Consider the following 17,138-nt stretch of genomic DNA (forward strand, 5'->3'; position numbering starts at 1 on the left):
GCACATCAGAGCTGTTGCCATTTTAATATTACTGTTTTTCAGAATCACAGAGCAATAGCAAATGCTATAAACTAACTATGCAGCCCTTCACTTTCATGCTGTTTACTGGAATTAAGCTAAACTGCCTCATCGCCAAAATAGATACCCAAGTAGAGAAAATAGAGTAAAAATGAATGCATGCTCCAGAATAAAGTACGCACAAAAACTAGGCACATAGAGAGAAAGCATATATGGAGATAAACTATTATTATTATTAGCTCGTCTGAATAAACAGTTTGCACAACTATTTGATCAGAGAACCTTCCTCTCAAAGAAAGGCTCACATTGATTAGCCTGCCCAAAGAATATGCTAGATAAATGGGTTTTTTCCAGTTGCTGAAGACTTTGTGTAAACTCCGAATGTTATTTAAGTGAAAAAAAAAATCAACACTAAGAAACATAAATAGGCTATACTGTATAGAGCCTATGATACGAAATAAATCAGAGAGAAAGCGAGTTGCTTCCTTTGCCTCAAAGTTTTCCCCCATATTTATGTTGTGATTCAAAGCTTTTCCCCTAGGTTGGGAAATAAAGTAAACACCCCAATCCCAAAAAACACCCTGCGCACTCACTGATGGCATGCTTCTGCAGAACTATGAACACTTTCATTTTGGTAATAACATTTCTCTGCTCGTACTTTACTCATACTTTACAAGCTATATGTGTACACATATGTACAATTTTGCAACCTCCTATTACCTCATACTATTTTCACAGCTTACAAGGAAAAGGGCAGGTTTATTTGTTTTTATCTTCTGCCTTTGTAACAGCTTCAACAATACTCATCCAGGTGCTAATAAAACACGCTGCGAGCTTTGAACAGAGGTGCTGAATTAGTGTTGGAGGAAGTATCTCTGAGGATTTGCCTGATGTAGCTGCCAGAAGTGAAGTAGCACACATTAATCAGAGCGGCTTCACGTTGCAACGTAGCCCACACAGATTTCTCTCACATACAGCACAGGAAACACAGGTTTCTGTACATTTTATTGCAACACCACAGAAAGACGAAATTAACTGGACGTGTCACTTTTGGTGCATATCCCCCCCCCTTGTTTTAAAGGCTGTGGCTTATCTTTCCATGAAAAATGCCAAGCATCACATTTCTGATTTGTGACTGCTCGCGTAAACTCCAGTTAAACACTGAAAACAGACTCGAAGCCGACGTGAGACAGATATCGTCTTCCATTAATAGCAAAAAATGTTCGCTTAAACACAGCAGGGTGTTTACGTTAACTAGTAATCGCAGTCAAGGAAAACATCTCTGCAGGTCAGATTTATTTCTGTGGCATTTTTGCTCGCCTGATTATTGCACACACACACACACATGCAGCTCCACGGTTCAGCCGGATATTGGTTACTCAAGGGAAACAGTCACATTTGACACTGAGCAGTGACAGGACTGGTTGTTACAGGTAAATGGAAGAAGATGGTAGGTGTTGGAGTGAGCAGATTGGTGTGAGAGGACTGAAGATATGGGCACATAATGAGGGAGAAGACACTGATGGAAAGCCACATTGGATTGAAATAGAGATTTTTCTCTTTTATCCTGTCCATTTTTCAGTGCCTGCCTTTTTTAGCCTGCAGACACAGGAATGCAAGCATGTTCTGTGTGCAATTTGAGCAATGAACAAGAGAATATGGGCTCTAAGAAAAGGGGCTGGTATGGGGGAGGCATGTGTGCTTTGTCTTCACCCACACTCAAACCTGTCAAACAAACAACACTCTTCTTACACCCCCAATGTGTAGCGAACCAATCAGGTTCCAGTATCACAAAACTCAATGTTTCTGCCTCCTGCCAACTCTTTTCCATATGGGATTGACTGGAACAAGGTGTTTGATGAATGTGGATAAAGGCACGGGGCTTTAAAACCTATCTTGTTTTCTCTCACTGATTTTAAAAGGTAGGGTTCACGTCAACAAAGCAATTGGGATGGCAACGGGAAGAGAAACAGTTTTCTGTTTTCACTGAAGATAAAAGGATTAAAATAAAACATATATCATGTAATCCTGGAAAATCAGGGTTTGCAGCCAAGACAGCTCGATTTCTTTACTAAACAAGAGGATACAAGGCTAACAAGAGTCATTAACAATGATGGGGCACACATGGTCCAGATAACAAATCCTTAAAGACTAGACTTAGGCCATAAGCATCATATACTAAACACCTCAACAGCCCCAGGTAACATTGGGGTCTTGTTATCAGCTCTCTTCCAGGCACCCTACGTCCTCATCTAATCAAGTCTGACAGCCTCTCAGGCATTAGTCCTAAATTCTCCTGCTGTGCTTCATCTCACTTCATGTCCTACGATTCCAGGGTGTTTTAAAAAGCACGATGACTCCTCGCATATGGTAATCCTGTTCCCTTAAAAATGTATGAAGAGATTCCAAAAAAATAAAAAAATCTTCCTTTCCCCTTAATCCTTCCCTTTTTCTATAGCGAGCAGGATATGCTGTTAAGGAGCAATGCTGTGATGGGCTATTTGCTTTATTTTGAGGCAAGCATCGCAACAGGAAAACTGTGCAAAATCGATGAGAACAGTGACTTCCTGAAAAGGAGCCAATACTGTCCACAGCCAATAATGAAAGCTGAAAGATATGATGAAGAAGACAATGAAAAAAGGAAGAGGTGATTTGATATGTGAACCTTTTGAGCAAATGTACTGGAAGTTATTGATTCTGGTGGATAAACCTCCTTGTTTTTAGAAGCAATACCCGATATTTCTAATTATTAATACAACTGTCCCGGTCTCCTCTTTCTTGTATAACAAATAAGAGGGTTGGAGAGGTTTCTGCTGGTTTGGATCTTTATCAGAGAGACTCGCTCACGAGGCTCGACTTCGGTCCAATAGCTGCTCAAAAGTGAAAAGAGGCAAAGGTCAAGTATTAGTTAAATGCAGTTTTGAGCTACAGTGCCTCTTCCCCACCCATTCTCTCTGCTTACAAGCTTGTTGACCCCTCTCCCACCAGGTTGGACCAGCGCACAGCGAGTTAATCATTTCCTTGGCTCATTCTTTGCTTTCAGATTAATCATTATTTTCTCTATCTGATCCTGGCGTGAATTGGAAGAACCTATAAATTCAATAATAATCAGGTCATAAGCTGAATCACTGCTCCACTGAATAGTGTCCACACAAAAGGTGACAGAGAAGAAAAAGAGAAATGCTGGAGCAGTTATCATTGGAGTACACAGATGAGGTATTCCAAAAAGCCAGAGATCTGGAGCCAATGAGATTACACAACAGAGTTCATTTAAAAAGACTTCAAGCACATGGAAATAATGTTTCGATACAAAAATGAACGCTCGGTGTGCCGTATTGTGCTGCTGCTGGGGGGAAATCCAACTAAATATTTAAGCTTCACTTCTTATGGAAACAATAGGGTTCCCTCTTTCAAGTGTAATTAAATTTCCTCTTTACTCCAGCCAAGAGCTATTTTGAGACTCGTGTGCCTATTTGTTCCAAGAAGGATAAAATATTAGCAAAAACATAGGTCTACTTTAGATTTAATGTGATGATAAATCACATTTTATATGATGTATGAAACGAGCTGAGCAATTTCCCAAGAGCGTTAGGAAAAAACTAAAAAAAACCAAACAAACAAGAAAAATGGGTTCTTTCATTTTAGGTGCCTACACATCTCACCGGTAAGAAATGCTAATAACTTAATTAAAAACAGATTAATTCTAATTAATTCCAGTTTGAAATGAAAAGACTGTGCCAGCTGAATGGCTGGACTCAAAGCTTACAAAAACCAACAGTGTTCGAACCTTTTAAAGCAATGAATGCAGGTATAAAAGATATTTTTAAGTCTTAAAATATCAATATTTGTTCAGTTTAGGGGGAATAAAGCCAGGGCTGTGCAGTGTTTTCTAATGGATCAACACGCTCATCGCCTTCTAGGATGAGTATATGACTTCCTGCACACAGCTACATGCGTTGTTTACTTAATATTTCATCATTAAGGTAGAAAACTGCTTGGTGGATCATTTCACAGGCGATGTCGGTAGATTTCTCCACTCCTTCCAAAAGCACAGAGGATAAATGAACACCATGCGGCATGCACGGAAACGGAGAGCCGTTTAAATATTTTATTAGGCCCCTTTTGTTTTGCTGGTAGGCTACAACACAGTGTTTAACGAGATACCACTTTGTTGAGACTAGACCAAAATACTTTGGAAAATACTGCACGGATAGACAGGCAAGCCACCCCCTTCCTGCTCACTTTGATGACTGCTTCACGTTTCATGTCAGCCCACCACGATAACTCCGCTGTTTAGAAAAATGTCTCCACAGCTCTTAGCCACCTACGTGCTTGTCCTAAAGTTTACACATAGCCAAAGTTGAGCAACATATTTTAGGAATATTTAATTTTTTCTAAAAAAGCATAACAAAAACTAACAATGTTTAGTGTCAAGTAAGATCAGGTATTTAAATATACCTGTTGAAAATGTGCATCTTTCAGCAAAACATTAAAACTGACAGGTCATTCGATAACCTGGGTTATCTCCTCTCAGTGCAATGTTCTGTTGGGAAACCTTGGATCCTGGCACTCATATGGATGTGACCACCCATGGAAGGGAAAACTACACAAAAACAGTTTGAAAACTTCAGTGGTTCATGGATGTAGTGAAGGAAGATGCTACGGATCAGGTGAGATGAAGGCAGAGGATCTGCCTGATGACCCCCCTAAAGAAATCAGCCAAAATAAGAGAAGGGGACCAAGTTGTTGACTTTGCCTCAGAACTACCTGACCTGTCTACAGAGGTCACATCCAGCTCAGAGGATCAGCTACCAATGTCAGGCTATTCCAACAGGGGTTATAAGTGCTTTGAGGACATGAGAGCTACTTGGGTAATATGACAAAATGAATGGTTTTAATGTTATCGCTGATTGGTGCATGGTCACCGCATAATCCATGTGTTATTTCACCAATATCACTGGGAGATGGTTAATGGTTCATGTTATTATTTAGTTCAAAGCACCGCGGAGCCACTAATGTAGCCATAGAGTAACTCGCCTGCATGAGCACACACAACATTAATGTGTCATTTCAATATCAAACAGCTGTTAGCAGCTAATAGGTTGAAATGTCAACAAGTGAAAGTGCTTGGATGATAAATGTATGCAGGAAAGAAGGAAATAATGTAGCCCTCCATCAGCAATCAGTGAGCATTTGATTAAGACCAAATAAAAGTATAAAATATGTGTCAGTGAGACACCAGTGAGGCAAGAAGATAAGAGCGAGCAGCAGAATATAGCAGATTTAAAACATTTTTTTAAAAAGTCCAGCCTGGCGCCCACGATGAACTTTTAAAGTTGGGGGGATGAATAGGAACAGACCTGCAAGCTTCGATCTGGTGCCGTGAGTGTCTGAACAAGGTTTTCTTTGTCAGAGTTCACACCTCAGCAAACACTTCACAGTTCAGTTCAGTCCTGTTTGCATCAGTAGGAAAGTGGCATTTTGCCTCAGTCCACAAACAAACGTGTAAAGTTGCATTTCATCTTACTTAAGCTCAGAAAGTAAACGCTTTCAAAAAAATCTGCATGTCAGGAACACAACAGTCAGTAGAACCTTTAAGTCTCCACCAGGCCCAAATTGGGCCTTGAAATACAGCTGAGCAGGGTTCAGACAACCTCTACTCATCAAAGATGTTCTCATGTAAAGGCACACATTGATTTGTTCTGTACCCTGCTGACGGGGCGGGCGTTTTATTGATGAGGATAGAGAAGACTCGGGGAACTGTATCTTTCTTTCCTCTCCAACAGGAGGTGAAATAAGATCCAGGCTGACACTCTGCAGGTCCCTTTGCTGCCTGGTGGAATATATGACAGCTCTCCAAGGATAAAGAGGGACAGGAGACTTATCATATACTTTGGTTCGCTCCCTGCAGTTCTTTATGCGCAGGTCAGGATGCTCCTTTGAAGCAGAGTAAAAACTAAAGGCAAAGTCCATGCAGGCTGCTGCTGCTGGGTCGAACCATATTTGGAAATAGTTCTGAGTCTGTATAAACCTCAACAGAATGGAATATTTTTCTTTTTTTTTTTCCCCAGTAAAAGCATGTCAAATCAAATTTCGAGCGCTTTAAAACTACAGAAGCTGGCAGGGAAACAATAGCTGTCTTGATATCAAGAAACAATGCTGCATGAATAATAGAAAAATACACAAAAACATGAATGTTTACTCGTGGCTTGGTTCTGTGGGTTGTAGTGTAAATATGTGCTTTGTCCTTCAGAGTGAAATATCTCAGCAAATATTGCACAGACATTTGTGGTGTCTCCCTCTCTAGGTTTAGATCCACACATAAAAAACATCCCACTGTGATCAGCCTGAGCACTTTATGTTTTACTGCAACCGTCCAATGTCTTCATGCTAACGTGCTAAACATAGATAGTGCTTGGAACAAAAAAAGGACTAGCTGCAGAACATCAACACGTTCAGATTATGACCGTGAGCTTTTTAAGCTTAGAATCTTATCCTCCAGGAGCAGCTATTGAGACTTTCTTATATGCAGAAACATTAAATGTGAAAATACTGAGTCAAATCAACAAAATACTTCACTGCTCTACCTTTCTGACAGCATCCATATCTACGTCTGCAACCCGATGCTCCAACGCTTGCCTCTTTCACTGCCCTACTTTGTGATTTAGGTTGTTAAGATGAGTGCTGTTTGAGTGCTTTGTTAAGTATATTACTTTTACATAAAATCTGTCGCCTAATGCATTGGTAAGGCACTCAGGGCACTCCAATGTGCCATACTTTGTGGCAAACACCACCTACACATTTGTGATAAAGTCAGTTGAAATAAAAAGATATTTTGTGCAGCTGCTGAAGTGCAATAAAATCTACCCATGCAGTTTGATGCTGCCGCGCTGGTCCTGGCCAGCTCGTTCTCCTTTGTAGAGGTGATTTTTATTCATTCTCAGGTATATAAATGACAGGCAAGGATGGAAGAACGTGGGCTAAGAATGTATTCAGCTGTGACCAGCCAGCTGCCCTCGGGGACACAGACATTATTCACATTTCACCAAGAGGCTAAATTTGAGATGTGAATAAATCACTCAAGTCAGCAAAAGCTCGGAGGAGATAAATGAGAGTGTGAAGAGGAAGCAAGAGCGAGCGAACTGTGAGAATTCATAATGGGCCAAAAGATATTTGAAGGGGGAGAAATAGCAGAAATAGCAGGAGAGGTGAAGATTTCATTCTAATGAGCTTGCTTCATTTTAAGAATTGATTATACATCTGCGTATTACAAAGACAAATACTCCACAGTCCACTGAATGGTAGCTGTTGAAAGGCCGGACTTAACGTGATCTGTTTGCAATATGTGAATTATTGCTTTTCATATAGACAGCCATAATGTCATGATTCATATCGAATATTTCCGTCTGCAGGCTCACTAAGCAACATGCCAATTACCTAGAAAACTGGAAGCTGTTCGCCTCCATCAGCGATAGAAAAACATCCCGGCTAGTTGAAAGAAGGCTCCGGAGGCAGGCAGGAGGAAATAAAAATGGTGATTGAGGATGTATTGCTTTTACACCTCCCAAAAAAAAGAGGCCTGATTGCAATGGGCAGAGCTGATGGCTTCATCTCCCGGTCACAATGCTGCTGTGTGTAGAAATGTCAAACATTTTTTCATCCACAGCATCTCTTACCGCCTGTCAATCTGCTTCGAGTGAAGAGCTCTCATTGCTGACATTTTGATGGTGTAGGTGTGAGATAAATATGATAATACTTCTCCCAGATTTCCCATTAAGAGTTATGTTCGTGTAATCAACGAGCGTTTGCGTGTATTGATTGTTTCGTTTACTGTAATTGATTTATCATAGCTGATATAACCCTGCATGTTGTTCCCCAAAGTACTTTAAAACATTATTAGACCAAATGCAAAGCATCCAGCGGGTGAGCGCCAGACTGCAGAAACCAGTACCTAAAATGTCTACAGACACACTGGCCTGTCTGCCTTTTAATAACATGCTTTTGTCCAGCTGTAACATGTTTGGAATATGCTGAATTCCTCGCCAGGAGTTAGAGGGGATTCAGACTGAAATAGCCCTGCAAGGATGGTTTGTTGCTTAAAGATGATTTGTGTGGTAGTAGAGTCAAAGTAATGTGCTTAATAGCTTGAAATGAGCATAATAAGGGATCTATTATGCTCAGTTCAGCCTTCACATTTTAATTCTTGAACTCTACAGCTGTAACTTTTCTTGTGTCGCAGTTCAACATCATCTGTACCATGTTTCACTGGATCTTGGTGAAAGCGCACAGTTTAATCACTCTCAGAAACACGCAGGATTTTTCTGTTTGTTTGTTTTATTCTTCTCCCTTTAAGTCAATTTTCCCGTAATTGGTTGCCTCTGGGAAATAGGAGGTTTGTACAGAGGGTGGGTGGAGCTTAGCTGTGTGACAGAGATTACTTTTTCTGCTCTGTTTGACATCAAAAAGAACCAAGAGCTACATCTCAAACTCTAAACGCCTCTGTTGGCATATTAAATGTTAAAGTTCAGAACCGTACAATATCTTTTTCTTTAGAAAAATATTGAATAAGTATAGTTTGTTTTTTGTTTTTTTGTTTTTTTTTTTCTAAATTCTTCATTTAGAAAAAAAAAAAAAGTATAGTTTGTTTTGAATGGATACCAGGAAAAAGCCTCTTCTCTCTATAACAAAAAAAAAAGATGGCAGCATGACTTAGGTTTGCAAAGCTGCGTCTAAACAAACCACTAGACCTCTGACACAATGTCCTTTGGACAGACGAGACAGAGTGGAGATGTTTGGATATAATGCACAGCACCATGTTTGGCAAAAACCAAGCATAGCACAAAGATTTCATACCATCTGTTGAACACTGTGGTAGAGGGGTGATGATTTGGGCTTGTTTTGCAGTGACTGGACTTGGGTACCATGCAGTCTTTGAGCTGACCATGAACTCCTTTGTATGCCAAAGTATCCTAGAGCCAATGTGAGGCCACCTGCCCGGCAGCTAAAGCTTGGTAGAATTTGGATCCTGCAACAAGACAATGATCCTGAGGACGGCAGCAGAATGACTAAAAAAAGAGAACAAAATCAAACTGTTACAATGGCACAAAATCCAAACATCAACCTGAGCTGTGCATAAAGGAATGCCTGCAAATCTCACGAAACATAATCATCAAAAAATACCTCCACATGTAAGATACTGATAACATTTTCCAGTTTTAAGTCCTGTGAAAACTTTCTGAAATGATCTGAAAGTCTGGCCTATGTCTAATATCAGCATGTACCATCATGTACCACTACATAGCTGTACAATACAAAAGCGTAATCAGTCCAGTAGGTTTTTGCAGCTCTGGAAAGTGACTCCTGTTGTATTGTTCATCACAAAAGTTGTCACGTAAAGAATAGAAACACGACATTCCAGGAGGTATGAATGGGCACAGGTATAATCCAAGCACCTGGAAGCACATTGCTGCACAGCCCACATTGCAATAAGCTGCAGCAAAAGTTAGCCAAGTTACACTTGTTGCCTGATGACGCTGCATTATTTCATCAAAGGCTTTCGTACACTGCTGTGTCAACAGACTGGGTCCTATTCTAATGAATAAATGCATTTTTATGCAGGGCTTGAGTCAGTCTGCAAATCAATGCAGTCTCATTTGTTCACTACAGCCAGTGACCAGACTGCTTAGCAAAGCAAATAAACTGGAAGTAGTGGGCTGCAGCTTGCCTCTTCCACAAAATAGCAAAATACACAAATGTATACAATCTCTGAAGTATGAATTTTATAAATTTGTTATAAAGTTCTTTTTAAAGTTGAAAGCAGTCAATGCCAATACCTTCCAGGCCCTCTTCCTTCTAAAGTTATATACTCAAACACATCCTTGCCAGATTTTAAATGTTAAAAATCAATCACATGGAAATATCCATAAAGTTAGAATAAGATTAGGTGCCAAAGGTTAGACTCATGAAGTGAAATCTGCCTTTTAAACTCTCTTATATCCAGGGTCTGGTTTTCTGTTTGCTCTGAAGTATGTGGTGCCATCACGCCAAGATCTAAAGAGCTCTCCAAGGATACTTGAGTCTGGCAAAGACTTTTAAAAGATCGCCAAATTATTTCAAATAAATCAATATGGATTTCAGTCATCATGCAAAATTAGCCCAAGACCAGACTGATGGAAAAAGAAGTTTCCAGGAACCTCAAAATTTCACAAGACTAGAGGTAACTCTTACAATGTTTGGTGTCAAAGTACATTTTTGTTTAACAAGAAAGAAACTGGATGAGTCTAAACTGTTTGGGAGGTGCGCCAATAACTGCTGTCAAAACATGAAGATTAGAAGAAAAAGAAGAAAAATATGTTAAAAACCCGAGGTTTTACAAAACTTCTTTGGACAGACAAATTTTAAAAGTGTTTAGGCACAGTGACAGGAAATAAACTAATATAATTTGAGGCCAGTTTGGTGCTGCTTCTTTGCCTCAGGGACTGGACAGCCTGCAGTCATTTATTCATCTGTGAATTTTGTCATATCAAGTCGTGCTTAAAAATAACGAGGCTGTCTGTCTGAAAGATGAAGCTGAAGCAGAAGTGGAGCTTTCAACAGGATTATAAGCACACTAGAAAATCCACCAAGAAAAGCATCAAAAAGAATAAATGGAGGGTCATGAAATTGTGTTGAAATGTTTTGTTGGGAATTAAAATGCAAGAATACAACACCCTTAAAACATCAAACTTGCAGGTGAGGGGATCTTTAAAGCAGGATTGGTCAAAAGGTCCAGTTAACTGATGTCATGGAGCCATTAAAAAGGCAAGAAGTACAAGAAGTAAGGATAAAAGGTACAAACCTGCTTCCAATTTCCATGGATACTCTTACTTTTCACATGACTTCATGATGCAGGTCATAGGAGTCCATGTCTGTGATTGAAATAGCAAATTATAAAAGGTCACTCATCTAAGACACTCTGTCTTTGACTGTCATATTAATGAATTAACAGTAGTGGAGACATTTTTATTTGTGAATGTAGTCGTAGAGTCAACAATTAACCCAATACAGGAAACATAAAACAGTAGAAAGACACAGAAGGTCTGTTTCTCTGTGTCTGAGTATGGAACAGCCAGCTTTGGTCAGAACAAGACACACTTCTAGAGGTTAAAGCAGAGACATCAAGAGCCACTCCTGTTTCTGCTGCTGGAAATGAAGTTGATTAAGATTAAGTGCCAAGAACAGCCTCATCTCTCCAAATACTGTTTAATTAAATGCTAATAAGGTCAGTGCAGTGTGCCAAAGGACAACAGATGGACAAAAAGAGCCAAAAAGTTTATAAAGGAGCACAGATGGTTGGAAAGAAAATCTGTCCAACTCTTCGCTGACTGACAGTTCAATGAAGTGTAATTATCATCATGGATTAAACCCAGCACATTTGGCACGCCATATGAAGACAATATTCTTCTTCTTAGCATAATATAGGGATTATCTTTCAATAAAGCCAACGATGAAGGGGAGTAAAATGTAAAATGAGACACAATGCTGTATCACAACAGAAAGCAATAATAAATAAATATGTATAAGGGACAGCATGTATACAGAGTTTTGGGGAGAGTTTTCATACGTGCACTTTGGGGTTTGTTTTGTTTTGCTCCAGGACAGTTGGACATGAAAAGTGGAGAAGGCAGAAATACAGGTTGAGGTCAGGCCAGTCAAGTTCTTCCACACCAAACTCACTCATCTATATCTTTATGGACCTTGCTTCATCCACTGGTTATATCATGTTATATTGGAACAGGAAAGGGCCGTCCCCAAACTGTTCCCACAAAGTTGGGAGCGTGAAATTATCCAAAATGTCTTGGTATGTTGAAGGATTAGGAGTTCCTCTCACTTGAACTAAGGGGTCAAGCCGGAAAAACAAACCCACATCTTAATCCACCCTCCACCAGATTTATACTTATATTTAATGCAGTCAGACAAGGAAACCGCCAAACCCAGACTCATCTGTTAGATTGCAGGAGTAGAGAAGCACGATTGGTCACTCCAGAGAACACGTCTCGACTGCTCTACAGTCCAGTGTTAGCGTACGTTACAGCACTGCGTTGACTCTTGACATTCTGCTTGGTGATATGAGGCTGCGATGGAGCTGCTTGGCCATGGAAACCCAGTCCACGAAGCTCTCTACGCACTGTTCTTGAGCTAATAAACAAAGTGGAAGCTAATTCCCAATCGTTTCCAATTAACAGCTGAAGGGTATGAGAGCAATTGTGTGACTTGCAAATGTGACAAAACAACCAAAAACTAAGAATTTTTAATCTCAGAGTTAGAAATTATAACAGGCAGCAACATGTAACTAAATAAAACATCAAGCATACTGAACGTCAACCTCTCGAGACAGCCTGAATCCCTTCTACTAACACGTCCTTGAACGAGACACTGAATCCCAGTCACTTCCTGAGGCTCAGTCTGAGCCTCTGACCTGTATTCTGACCTTCCTGCTGAGGGGCAAAGTGAAAGAGCAGCAGGACACATATATAAATAAACTATGTGAAAGATACTGCTGATATTCTGAGTGATCATAGACTGGGAGAGTGGGACGGTAAGTCGGATGAGGAGACAAACTGGCACCGCAGCTGACAACAAAAAGAGGGTAACTAATGGTGCTGCTGTTTCTCTGTAATCTGCTACCATGTCAATCGTTGAAGACAGAAATAAATTTACATTATAAAGAATCTTATTGTTTGCCATTCGAGTGTCTGCACTGTGCGTGATTCTTAATTCTCCACAGAATACAGAATAAAAACGTTCTTTGTACATTTCCATCATAGCGACCAGCCATGCAAACAGATGTGAGATTTGGATTTTTATCACTCGCCCAGCCCTGCCTGTCGGACAGATGCAGCGATAGACTTTCTCATGAAAGTCGTAAGGCGTTCATTCTGTAGAAAGTAAATTGATTTGCCTGGGGAAAGGTGAAGGAAGAAAATAGGCACGCCACTCAACAATAGGCTCAGCATTTCTTGTGTCTCAGATTTCCATGAACTGTTCCAAGCCTGGCAGATGACCAAGTCAGACACGTGAGTCTCCCAGCTCACCTGAGCTCACCAAGTGTTGCCATGTCAACAGAAGACGTGGCCACATGGGTAATGTACAGACTGCACCAACCACTGGTCATACTTCACATTAAGTTTTTATAGTTCCAAAAATTATATGGTTAAAATTCACACAGAAAAACACAACACAGAAAAAATGTTTTTGGGGATTGTGTGTAACTCTAACATTAAAGAGTTATGTGACCAGTATTCTGCCTATGATATTTCCTTAGCAGGTACTAAATTTATATCCTGAGATAAAGAGCTCATAACATATCAAACCATGATTTATTTGATAGTCACACCCTGACTTTTTTCATGGGAATTGAAAAGGTAAGTGCATTCATTCATTAACTGATCACTAGCAGGAAAGACATCAGCAATAATCTGAGAAACAATTGTTGCTGCCCACCAATTTGGGAATCCACAAGTGGGGGACATTCAAGACAACTGCCAATCTTTGTAAGAGTTTCAGACTTCCCAGCAAAATCACCCCACGGTCAGACTGTACAATCCTTCAAAAAACCCAGCAGCTACATCTCAGACTCTATGGGCTCAATTTACCTTGCTGAATGTTGAGGTTCATGGCAGTAAAAGATTGAACAAGCAGTCTTTTTCTAATTGTACTAGAGAAAGACTTGCCTCTCAAAGAAGAAGCTGCATCTGAACAAAGCACTTCTGGAAGAATGTCTTTTGGACATCTCATCTACATCTCATACCAACTGTAAAGCACGGTGGTGAACGGGTGATGATTTGCGCTTGTTTTGCGGCAACAGGGTCTGGCCACCTTGAGATCACTGAGTTGACCATTAACTCCTGTGTTTAGTACTCTAGAGTCAATGTGAGGTCATCTGACTGACAGTTAAAGCTTTGCCTAAAGTAGGTCAAGGAACAGAAGAAAGGACAGAAATGAAGCAGCAAATATACAACAGATTGGCGGAAAAGAAAATAATCAAGGTCTTGCAATGGTCCAGTAAAGGGAGACTCAGAATATAATTACTTCAAGTTATTGCTGCTAAAGGTGGTTACACAAGTTACTGAATTGTGGGGTGCACTTGTATTATGACTGCACATCTAGTTCAAAGTAGTTGGACCATTTTGTTAAAATAAAAATGATTTAAAGGTGACTTATTATAGTCATTTACATCGTGATATTTATTTAGAGTAGCTTTGCATGATGGACAGATCAAAACCTTTAGAGGAGTGACAATAACTACCTCCTGTCTGAAAATTTGGTCACATAATATGAAGTTTTCATTGTAACAGAACAAAAACAGTAGCAGAGCAGAATTAAATACAATTTTAAACACAAGAATGAGTTCTTTAAGGTTAGCTTGATTCTTAGGATAAGACTATTTTTTGTAGTTATGCTCTAGTCTTTGCACATCACTGGCAGGCACTACAGTAGCCAGTAATGCATTCAATTAAAAAGACGTTTATTCAGCCTGTTTGAAGGAAAACATCAGATCAAAGACTTTTTTTAACGAGCACCCCATGACACACGTGTCTTCTTTACACCAAAACTGAAATTTAGTATCTTTGGCTACAGTAGCTAAGTTTTCTTAAATATAAAATAATCAGAGTATTTGATAGATGGATTAGAAAGCACAGCTGCACCATGAGAACGTTTCTGTTGCAGAGAATACTTTTTGCATCCAGATTGTTAGAAAAGTGTTTGATAATTGAGGAAAAACCTTGAGGACAACAGTGAGTGCTGTTTCTCTGTGATTCATACTGAAAGGTTATACATAGGAAGTGTAAAGAAAAACCATAGAGACACCTAATTATGCCATGTTACTGTACCATAGATGTAGATTTTCATATGCTCCAGGGAGCTACAGTATCCCCATCAGTATAATGAGAGTGTTTGACTTATCTTGAGCCAAGAGGTAAAGGTCGACTCAGGCACATTGCCCCATGAAAAATGCAAATTGAAGTGGTTACTGGTCCTAGCTCAGTAAATGAGGCAATTTGTGCTGCACGGTTCTATTATTTCCAGTTCCACAAAGAACAACCTTTGATGTGACCTAGAACAAATTTAAATGTTACCAAATATCAAACTTTGAAAGCGAGCTTGTTTAACTTTTAAGGGGGCTAGCACAAGGTCACCAGCAAATAAAAAACAAAAAAGGAGAGAGAGACACAGCGGAGGAGGAGTGACATTCTGTGGCATTAAGAAGACAGTTTAAGTGGAAGTCTTGCTGCCTTCCATCTGTTTGACCATCTCTGACCCTCAATAATTTCATGCCATTCCACTTTCTTCCCTGATAATGATGATAGATAAAAGCTTGCCATAAAAAGGGAGAGTGCCGACTCAGAAGTCGGTCTTGCAAATAAGACCTGTTTTGACCCACTTATGGTGCTACTTTACTATGAACGAGCAGAACAGAAGAAGCATGTTCCTACATTTGCACAGGAGATTATTGCAAAAGACTTTTCTTAATACTTCCCCAGGTTTAGAGCTCTTCGAATTAAGTATTGATTTTAAAAGCCGATTTGAAATTGAACGTAAATAGCCATGCGAATGGCTTTCTTTACTTTGTAGGTAATCTGTTTAAGTCAAAAAACTATTGGATACAAACAATGCATTTCCCAAAGTAAACTCATTACTTTCCAAGTGCTTATAGTCATTTCTGTACCTTTTCAGTCATATCGACGGAATTAAGTAATTACCGTGCACTGACATGCCACTGACATGGTAATTAAAGGATTTGATTCTATTCCCATAGACACAGCAGCCAGATATAGAAGAGGGGATCTTAATATGAAGACATTTTGACAAGTAGACACTTTGGCTGTTATGTTTTAGATGTGGGAAACAATGGGGATCATTAATGAAGACCCCGTCCCTTTATTTAGCCACACAGAGATTTTTAGGGCTTCACATCACATTCATTTTATTTCTTAAAGAAGATGTGCCACGTTGTTCTACACCAACACACTATGTGCTCTCAGCTTATCTTATTGAGGGATAACAATTCCAGAAAAGCTTGCTGAGCGTGGCTGACAGACCACTAGATGGACAGGGAGAGGAGAATTTAATTATCCCGACTGTTTAAGCCTCCTCCTCCTCTTGATCTCTCACAGAAATGTCTCGCATCCTGCCTCTGTGTGCAGGCTAGAAACGACTGAGAAATAAAGCAAACCCCACGTAGGGTTTGTGATTACCTTTGGATCGTGTGTCTGCAAGTGTGAAATTGCTGTCATGCTTGGCTGGAGCACCTGCTCAGATTCAGGTTTCTTAAATGTTTGAAATTACATCAATAAAAGTCAGAAGAAGCTGTTGACATTGTGGGGAAATGTTTTTGTTCAACTATGTAAAAAGAACTGTAGCAGTTTTCCCCAGGCCCCATTTAGACTTTGATTCGTTTTCAGTTATATTACATTTGCTACTTTAATAAGTTTGTATCCACTGTGATCCACAGACAGCTGTCCCTGAACCACTGGCATTCAGTCGCTCGACCAATCATCCAGAAGGAGTTTATGTAAATACCACTTTGATCCCACTCAATGACGTCAACTGCGCAGACCCCTAGTCAGAATAAATGAGCCACAGACTTTGCAAAGAAAAGGACAATTTAGCATCTGCTTCGGTCTGCCATCCTATCAGGGGTTTGTGTCAAAGGCAGTGTTTGTTGTCAGTAAAGCTCCCATGCTGTGGGAGCAGTGAAATTTAAAAGTTAACACGCCAACTGTCACCTGTTGTGGGGAAACACATCACCCACTCGCACACCTGTGTTTCTATTTAAAGGCCCATGGGAAGAATCATGGCACGCAGTAACGCAGCTTTGGAAACTGACAGTTTATTCCAGTAGAAAGACAAATGAGTCACAACAGGAGCAATAAGGATGACAAAGACGAGATATGTAAAGTACAATCTGAAAATTTAAAAAAACAAATATTCAAAATAGAAACACTATCCAAAATATTTGTGTATTGATCATCATTGATAACTTGCCTACCACTTAAAACATTCTCATTTGTTGATACATCATCTCAAAACAAAACCAGTAAAAGATTCTGGTCTTTCTATAAAAAAATAAAAATAAA

Source organism: Pundamilia nyererei, unplaced genomic scaffold, assembly GCF_000239375.1.
Source record: "Pundamilia nyererei isolate P.nyererei 1_Seehausen unplaced genomic scaffold, PunNye1.0 scaffold00027, whole genome shotgun sequence".
Lineage (NCBI taxonomy): Eukaryota > Metazoa > Chordata > Actinopteri > Cichliformes > Cichlidae > Pundamilia > Pundamilia nyererei.